The following is a 10777-nucleotide window of genomic DNA, read 5'->3' as shown; positions in this document are numbered from 1 at the left end:
TCTCATATGCTTGATAGCGGAACTCATCCATAGCGTTGAGTTGAAACAACCAAAGCTTAGTTGTCTCATCCCAATCCAGATTCATCTTTTTCAGCGCCCACATGGCCTTATGTTCAAACTCAACTGGCAAGTGGCATGCCTTACCGAAAACCAACCTGTAAGGTAAAGTTCCAATGGGCATTTGGAACGTTGTTCTGTAATCCCAAAAAGCATCATCCAGCTTCTTAGACCAGCCGGTCCAATTTAAATTGACAATTTTTAGGTAGAATGCTTTTTATCACCCCATTGGAGGCTTCAACCTGGCCACTTGTTTGCGAGTGATACGGGGTAGCCACTCTATGCTTGACACAGTATTATTCAAGCAAACACACAGACGCGCTACTACAAAAGTACGAACCGCCATCACTGATGATCGCCCAAGGAGTGCCAAAACGGGTGAAAATATTTTTCTTTTGAAAACCCGTAACACTCTTTGCTTTATTTTTAGGTAAATCCACTGCTTCTACCCATTTGGAGACGTATTTCACAGCAACCAAGATGTATTTCATACCACTAGATCTCACAAAAGGATCCATGAAATCAACCCCCATACATCAAAAAGTTCAACCTCCCAAATATATTCATAGGCATCCGAGCCCTCTTCGCAATAGCTCCCTGTCGTTGGAATTGGTCACAAAAGCATGCTAACATGTTTACATCATGGAAAATCGTCATCCAATAGTACCCACACTACAGTACTTTTGTTGTTGTTCGTTTTTCGCCATGGTGACCCCCAATTGGAGTGTCATGACAAGCTTTCAAAATATCCATTACCTCAGTTTTGGGAACACAACGCCTAATGATGTTGTTGGCCCATGTGCGGAATAAATCAGGCTCATCCCAATAATATTATCGACAATCCCTCAAGAATTTCTTTTTTTGGTCGGCCTTGATATCATCGGGAATAAGTGTAGTCACCAAGAAGTTGGCGATATCAACATACCACAGTGCTACATCACATGATACTGCTAGAAGCCTTTCATCCGGGAATGCATCATTGATCTCAAGTTCACTCATCGGGTAGCCATCTTCCTCAAGCCTCGATAAATGATCAGCAACCTGGTTCTCTGACCCCTTTCGATCTTTGACCTCAAAGTCAAATTCTTGCACCTAGAGAGCCTAAGCAATCAACCTCGGCTTAGCATCTTTCTTTACCATTAAGTACCGTAGAGCTGCGTGGTAAGTATACACCACCACTTGGGAGCCCAACAAATTGGCCCTGAACTTCTTGAAAGCATAGACTATGGCAAATAGTTCTTGTTCGGTCACTGTGTAATTCATTTGGGTACCAGTCAATGTCTTGCTAGCATAATAGATCGGGTGCGTGATCATGCTGCGACACTGATGAAGCACGTTTCCAATTGTGAATCTGCTAGCATCATACATCAACTTAAACGTAAGTGACCAATCAGGTGACACAATAACAGGAGAAGAAGTAAGTCGCTCCTTCAACTCCTCAAATTCCTTGCAGTACTTTTCATCGAACTCGAACTTAGGCTCTTTTTCAAGAATCTTGCAAGTGGGATTTTCTATCTTCGAAAATCCTTTAATAAATTGTCAGTAGAACCCGACAACGGCGCCAAAATTTGATACTCTCAAATTACACCTATTAAATGGCGTGAAGTGGACGATATCAAACATAGTAACACAACTAGGTTGGGGTCGAATCCCATTAGGAATATGGCGTGAAAAGGTTACTAATATAGTGTATTACATGACTTTCAGTCTTTGTTCGTATTTCGTTAAGTTATAAAAGAGTTTATATTTTCTACTAGCTATCTTGATTGAATTGTAGTTAATTGAATTAAAAGAAATCAATGTTGTGTCCCTTTAGCTGAAGTGTAATTTTATGGGTGTTAATATGATATACTTCTAACGGATTGATGTATGAAGGCACTTAATCTATAATTGACATCCTAATATTTCCCAATAGTTAGAAAGTATTTCGCTTTATGATTTTTCCGAATATAAAAGAGTTGATATAAAGAACGGTTAAATGTGCCAAGTAAATTCCTTTTATTCCTAAGTGAATTTATTGAATGAGGATTAACGCCCCGAGTTCTAGTTACTTATCCCTACCAAACCCTACTCACTTTCCCAAGTAAAGAAGAGTTTATGGTTTAAGTTAATGTTTGAAACCATCAACTAATATTGAAGAACGAAGAATAAGTAAACCCTAACAACCCATTATGCATATATCAATAACAAACACCCATTCATATAACACCCATAATTGGGTTCACAACCTTAGTATTAAATTTAGCTACTCATAGTATTGAATGCAAAACAAAGTATTGAAGAAGTCATTAATTCTTATAATTGAGTAAAGAAGATGGAAAAGATGAAATCTTGTCCTCAAAAGCTTCAACAACCAAAGAGTATTCAATGCTAAGGAATTAAAGTCTAAACTTAATGATGAATCCTACACAAAACTCTAGGATAAACTATTTATAATTTCCCAAAAATGCGGAATTAAATCTGAAAAGAGTGCCCCTGGCAAAATTAGATACGACCCGTACAATGAAGTATGGTCCATATAACCAGGTATGGTCACACAATCTGATCTTCTAGGTCAACATATATGTCCCACTTATACGACCCGTACAGTGAAGTCTGGTCCATATAGCGCTTCATACTTGTCTTTCTTCAGTTCTTTATCTTCAAATTACGCGACCAGACACGACCCGTATAAATATATACGGCCCGTAAAAGTCAACCGTATCCAGAGTCTTCCAATTTGAACTTTCTGTTTCTTTCTCTTCTGAAATACGATCAGGAGTACGGCCCGTACAAATATGTACGGTCCGTACTGCTCTCATTTATGGCCAGTTAATGCAATTTCCTTGTTTTTGTCTTTTGAACCATCAATTACCTTAAATTCATCAAAATAACACAAATATGCTTAAAAACAAGTAAAACTTATCGTCAAAATGTATCAAATGTGTCGTAATTTTGCTGCACATCACATAGCTTGTTTATAGGTTGGGTAGCGACCTTTGGCTAATAGGATGGTTAGACTTGATATTTTGGAACCTGGCTAGGTTTTGGCTTGTGTGGAGGCACAGTCTTCCTTATTGGAGCAGATCAGAGGCCAGCAGTTTGATGATGCAAAGTTTTGCAAAATTCGAGATACGGTGTTCAAAGAAAAGGCAAGAGAGGCAATTCTTAATGATGAGGTAGTTTTGAGGCTCAAGGATCGTATATGTGACCCCCAAGTGGATGATTAGACTAGATTGATCATGGAAGAGGCTCACAGTTTGAGGTATTCTATTCATCCGAGAGCTACAAAGATGTATCAGGATTTAAAGAAGCATTATTGGTGGTGTAGTATTGTCACGACCCAACCGGCCATGACTGGCTCCCACACTAACTCCTAGTGGGCGAACCAACACGTAAGCCATCTATTCATTCAAGTCCATTTTTATAGAAACCATTTCAATCAGTTATTAATCATTCAAGCATAAGATAGATCAAATTAAGTCATGCCATAAAATAATGAAGTAAATGCGGAAGTCCTAACTGTTAACACCTAATTTTCACCTCATAAAACGCGTATTTTAATTTTCAATTTTTTCGAGTCCAAGAAGGCGTAAGGATACCTTTAAAAAAAAGATTATTAAAAATTTAAAAATCCCGAGAAATTGCAAAAGTTGACGTATAATTATTATTCCATTAAAATTAACTATTACAAGAAATCTACGAGTTATTTACTTTCACAAACATGATTTGAGAAGAAGATATATGTCCCGCTTCGTCTTACTCGGGAAAATTGTTAATTAAAACGACGTATGAATTACGGCTCATTTTTTACAGCATTTTTCACATTTTGAAATATTACTCGGAAGTATATCAATATTGGGCTCGTTTTGAAGCTCGTGTTTTAAAACAACGTATTATGATTTTTATTTCGTCGAAATGTTTTTTTACGAGGGCATATTAAACTAATTAACCTAAAACTATATAAAAACTATGTTACATTTTTATAAAAAATTAGGAGGGGATTTTATCCATTTGCACCTTGTTGGTACTATTTGGAAAAGGTCTTTTCGGGGGGCGGGGGGGGGGGGGGGGGGGGGAAGTATGACCAAGTGGCCTATTTTTATCCAGAGAATTCTAAATGCTTAGTTGGATGATTTTTGAAAATTTGAATAAGGATTTTGGGGGGAAAAGTTATGGCCACATGGCCTATTTTTGTCCATAGAATTCTAAATTGGCTTGCCTACAAATAGAAGGGATGGACATTAAAAGAAAGGGAGGTCACGTTTTTTTTAGAGAGAAAAAAGGAGGAAATTTTATCTTTCTATTTTGGGGGATGGGGTCCACACAATAGAAAACAAAAAATATCCATCGTCATCTTCCTAGAAAATGGTCACGGATGAGGAAAACAAAAAGGAGGGACCCATAGCAATAAAAAATATATCACCACCTTCTTTCACTCCATTTTTTACCTTCACCATTTTCACCACCTAAAAACCCATTATTGAAACCACACACAAGAGAGGAAAATAGAAAACAAAGAAACGGAGTTCGAAAATTAGCAAAAAAAAAAAGCTAAGGTTTGATTTATATATTCAAAAACTTAGTAGCCTATACACACTCTTACTAAAAATACACAAAATATAAATACAATAGATATAAATACATAGAAGAATACGGATATCATTCAAAAAATTTAAAAAGACAAAGGGGTTTTCAAATATTTGTGAAGTGTTGGTGCTTGAATTTGGTGGACTCAGTCCCTCCTTTTGATCTTTAGGTTGCCCCATCAAAAGGTAACCTCTTATTCCATCCTTCATTTCATTTTTAGTTATGATTATATGTTATTTATGATGCTTGTGTAGTTGAAAAGGATTATGTGCTAGCCTAACTTTATTTACATGATTAAGTGAGTATCCTATGAATTTATTACTATTTGAAAAATGAAAATAAATTAGAAGTTTGATTTAGACAATGTTAAGTGATTTTAGGTTAGTTAAATTGATAAAAAAAATATGAACAATAGTAGCTTAAGTTAGAATTTTGACATTGTGTTGGTAGGTTTAGTATGATTTATTCAATATTGCTAGCTTTTGATATGAAAAAAAGAAGAAGAGAATTTTACGTTGCAATTCATTTTATAAAAGTTATTTGCATTAGTATTAGAACTTTTTAAATGTTTCAAAAATAACATATTATATAACCGATTTAGCCAATACTTAAACATGAGTAATGTCCCAAATGAAGGGATGAATATTACTCTCTTTCTCCCACTAAATTAGGAATTGAATGCTTGAAGTTCTTTTTTCCTCTTTTCTCTCTTCCCAAACTAAATTCGGATTAAATGCTAGAATAATATTTTCTCTCTCTTCCCTATTTTCCACAAATGCTAATACCACTAAATTAGGGGTTGGATGATAAAACAAAATAAAAAACATGTTTTTATTTTATTTTGATGGTATAAGTACAATATAAGTAAGATCTTTGAGAATATGCATGATTATGCTTAATTAATACACAGAATTATTGACAAAATTTATGGTATATTCCTGGTATGCTTATGATATTAAACATTTATACCAGAAAATAAGTCATAATTATGAAAAGCTTAAAAAAAATATTATATGCTCATATATAACATATTTGTGATCACCACTTAAAATTTAATTACAGCAATATATACTTGGGATATAAAAAATATGTCATATATTTTCTAGATATATATACATAAAATACACGGTTACTAATTTAATATACATCTAATATATATTTTTATTTTTTTTAAAAAGATGCGTACATTCTTTTTTTGAACATAGATTGTTTGTATACTTGTGTGTGTGTGTGTATAGGAAGTTTTTTTGATGAACTATATAAGGAAGTTATCCTCTCTGCATTTGTCTTTTTGCTTATTTATAGGGATTATTAATTGGTTTCCTTATTAAATGCAATGTAATAAGTGGTTTTAATTATGGAATAAATCCTTAAATTTGTTAAGTTACGTTAATTTTGCCATGACACCGGTTACGTTTTTTTTTTTTGGGGGGGCGGGGGGGGGGGGGGGGGGGGGGTCAGATATTATTTTGCTAAAACTGATATGTTTATTTTTGTGCTAAAATTATGTAATGTCAAATTTAACATTTTATAGTTATGAAACTTACTCCAAAAAAAAAAAAAAAAAAAAAAACTTAGTTCTTGTGAGTTTGTTACTAATTCATAGCACCTATTGAGCCTTTTGCATAAATTGTCCTTTTATTAAGTATGATAATTATGGGCTTGGCTTAAAAGCATTGTAATTCATTTTGGCTTTGTAAATTAGATAATTGATCTCGGCCTATTACTAATATTTTGTACACCTATCATTGACCTCCCAAATTTGTTGGTGGGTCTTTCGAGGCCCACTAACATTTCCAGATCCAGTCAACCCCTATCATGGAAGGACTAAGGCATTGGAGCATAATTTGGAGCAGAAATATTTACTTATGCATTTTTCTGTTGGGTTTGATCGGACCAACTTCCTATCTCTTTACTATTTATTTGTCAAAATTGATTAAATGTGAATTATTGGAACCCTTAAAATTGTCATGTATTAGAGTTGCCAAAAAACCATTTTTTAAATATAAAACAGATTTTTACAATTATTAGCATATAAAATGATTTTTGGGACAAAATAATAGACTTGATTAATTTTGTGGAACTAGAGACAAAAATGATTGTGGACCGTACATATGGACATTTTGGACAAAATTGGACTTAAACTATTTTTCGGATTAACTTGGACTAAAAGGATAAAAATCTAAAAAATATAAAATATGGTTAAAATATGGATAATAATAGTATGCCAAAAAATGATTTTTTTTATAAAACCTAAAACTAAAAAACCTTTTTCTAAACTCGGGCGATCTTACGTAGTGTTCTATTTAGGTTAACGCCTTCGGGTTTTAACCTAGTTGTTCTAGTCCAAAACTCAAAACGCCCAATTTTAGGCAAAACTCTACCATTTTCATTTCCTGAAAAGTGAGTATTTTTGCATAAATGACACATCTTGATTTGCGGAAATATAAACAAAAGCAGTTTTTTATCACAAACAATTTATATCTACAAAGGCATACTATTAGAACCCGTAGGTCAACCGTATTTTACGGATCCATAATACCGGGGTGCCTAACACCTTCCCCGGGGGATCACCAGAACCCTTTCCCGAACTTTGGTTAGATTAGAATTCTTTTAAGATTTAACTATTTTGAATGAACCCTTTTCGAATTGGTTTTCCTAATTTCCTAAAAATTAGGTGGCGACTCTAAAATAAAGTCCATTTAAAGCACCATCCATGTAGAAGTATAGCTTTTCCTTTTTCGCTGTACGATTGACAACCATACTTCCTCGGGACACTTTCCTTTTTAAATAAGGCAAGTGCATACGACCACTACTGATGGCAACTCTACTGGGGAAAATTTAAGGTTCTAACCATAAGGGTTCCATTAATTTGTGTGTTTGTATGATATAAATTATTTAAGTGATATAAATTGTTTATGTGTTTAAATTTCTGCAAAATATAACTATCATTCATGCATGCATACTACGCCACTCCTGGCATATTATTTTACACTTTGTTTCTAAGGGTGATGACGCGGGATGAGCTGCGGTCATACCTTCAATAAAAACCCTTTGCTATATTTCTTTGGAGGTCTCTAAGGTCGAGTGGGCATGTGGTCAACTCACATCCTTATATAGCCCACCCCCAGCTTATCCACTCAGGTAACTTGTGTCATTTGCTTGAAATCCCACTCTAGAATAACTAGTGTAGAGCGAAGCCAAATCCCTACTGGTATAGTGCATACGGACAATAGACTGGTTTGGGTATCTCAGACATACCTGAATCGGACAGGAAGACCGCCCGCATCCAACTATGTGAAAAATTGAAGGATGTACATGCCGTTATATGAACCATTTGCCCTGGGGTTTGGGTTTTTACTTTTTAGTTTAGGAGTTGTACCCATGCGTGGGACTAATATTTTGTATACCCCGTTCCCCTATTATGTATCCCCATTTGATATTTGTCAATGTTGTGTATATTGGGGCAAACAAAACGTCTTAACGGTACCTGCATCCTTCAAACGATAGTATACTTTTGTTGATATATTGATTACATGATATATATTGTTTATATGCTACATGCTATATACTCTGCTTTGCCGTGCCTATTTTTGATTTACGCATATAAAGACATCAGTTTTGCTTCAAACACGAATAGTCCATAGTTCGGTTCCCAAAATCTTAGAATATCGTCAAAACGCACCCCAAAGTAAAATCTCGAAACACCACGTCAAAAGTCAAGTTTTTGAAAAATTCTAAAACTTCGTTCGATCATCATCCAATCCACGTGAACGACGTCATTTCCAAAAGCACATTTTTAACACTCAATATTGCTAAGAGTTGTACCCCTCGGTCCTCGGAACCTCTAAAGTTTTAAGACAAATAGCCCAGCCGTCGCAAATTGCCGACAACTACTTCATTCCTAAAAAATCATTCTTATCAGACCCAAAAGATCATTAAGCTCATACTTTGCCCTTTCAAAGTCCAAACACTTCAAGTCCAAAATGGTCGAGTCATCATCCAATATTCGTTGACCGTGTCATCCTCAAAGATCACTGTCGTATAAAAAGATTACCAAAGTCGCACAAAAGTCAGTCGAATAGGCATATTCCTGTCCATCCGAGTCATCTCTAAAAGTCTCTATGTGAGCCGAAGTTTGGACAATATGTTTCAAGTAAAAACAGATGTTACATGTCTTATTATGATTAACGAACTAACACGTTTACCTCTTGAGTTTTCTTCTCTTTTGATTGACTCGTGGGGACCACCGAGAGATTTCGGTAACGAAACTTAAGTCGTGATCCATTTTAGCCCATCCATGTGCTACGCTATTGTGATCTCACAAAATTCAAATCACATCTTTTTATTTAGCTCATCGATGCGCTACACTATCATGATATTACAAAATCCAAATCACAACTCCTTAAAAAATTCAAGATTACGACCTTTTTTAGACCACCCATGCGCTACGCTAAAATGTCCGACATCCAAAACTGACAAGCCTGCGCTTATTCAGATAGACAAGCCAAATACATCAGTTTCAAATTCCGAACTACGTCAGACCTGATTCTTATTCTAGCAAGATACGTAGGTAATCCTATATAAGGGTGCGGTCTCCCCACTGGTTCAAGCCACAAACCCCGATAAGGAATCGGGGTACGTATTTGATCTAGTATTTAAAAACTTCATTCTTCCACTGTTTCAAAATATAGACTCTCCGAGCAGATCTAGGGTATGTCTTTGAATCAGTCAAGCTATTCAAATTTCCAAGCGCAAACCTCTTGAACTAACTACCCTAGGACTGGATGCCAGGGCGACTGGTTCAAAACAGTTCAACAATTCTGATATCTTCATTCATTAGAGTTTCCCAATCAAACGAACAACTTCTTCCCTTATGAGAATCCAAAATAAGAACGTAAGTGGCTTCTTTCAAACGAACGATTCATCCTTTTATAGAAATAAAAAAAATGGAGTATGCCTTATGTGACGTCCTATATCGGTTATTTAGCCTTCGACTCACTCAATTATTATCCCAGGGATCACATTCCCATTTCCTTCAGTCTATCATGACACGCTCGGTGAGGTCAACACGAGTCAATCACTTTTACTCTAAAGAAATTTTCTTTGAGCACAGGGTCAAGGAAGCTACAAAACAACGATCCTCAAGTCGACGTCAAGTCCAACCAAAGGCGTTATCGAGCCTACCATCGCCTTAACTCTATAAGCAAATAAAGGCTTCATTTCTAACTCAGCCTTCAAATTGGATTCCTTTCACTTCATTATGTCTACTGACACTTGCTCTTAGAATATTGCAGGTTACGACATTATGCAAAGTTGAACTCGGGAATGAAGATTATGAGACGCTGGCTGGATCCTCACCAATCTACATAAGCCAAGACGGCTTCGTCACTAACCTTTTGCGTTATCCTTATCAAAACAGTACTATGATTCTACTGACAATAAAGTCGAATCTCGCAGGGATCATGCATCAACACTACCAAAGACTGGCACGTCAAGACTAAAGGATCAACAACGTCACTTGCCTAAGCATAATCATCACAAAACAAGCCAAAAAAACCTCAAGCCTTCAAAGACGGCCGAAAATCTCAAAAGTCTATTGTCACGACCCGACTAGGGGCCATGACGGGTACCCGGGGCTAACTACCGAGCACCACTCATTCTATTACTCATCATACTCATTAAGCGTACATTCATTAATTTCACACTCAAATCGTAGGAAAACCATTTTTTTTCATTTGGAAACATAATTACTTTTATATACATAAGCCCTTCGGCTATCAAAATAATAGTACATGAACACTAGTAGCATCATGAGACCATACCACCCACACATGCATATCTACGAGCCTCTACTAGAGTACTAGACATATGGACGGGACAGGATCCCGTCGTGCCCAAAACACGCATATGTACACAAAAGAACAAACCGAATAGCACCTCCGAAATAATGGAGTGCTCCTGTAACTCTGCTGATAGCTCCTATAGATCTGCACCGTCTCCCTGTCTACCTGTGGGCATGAACACAACGTCCAAAGAAAGCGGACGTCAGTACGAACATTGTACTGAGTATGTAAGGCATGAATGAAATGAACATAATAGAGAAATCATAAGTCATAAGATGAAGACATAACCTGCGGGACTTTTAAGG

Source organism: Lycium barbarum, chromosome 11 (genome assembly GCF_019175385.1).
Source record: "Lycium barbarum isolate Lr01 chromosome 11, ASM1917538v2, whole genome shotgun sequence".
In the NCBI taxonomy this organism is placed as follows: Eukaryota; Viridiplantae; Streptophyta; class Magnoliopsida; order Solanales; family Solanaceae; genus Lycium; species Lycium barbarum.
This window is presented reverse-complemented; position numbering follows the sequence as displayed.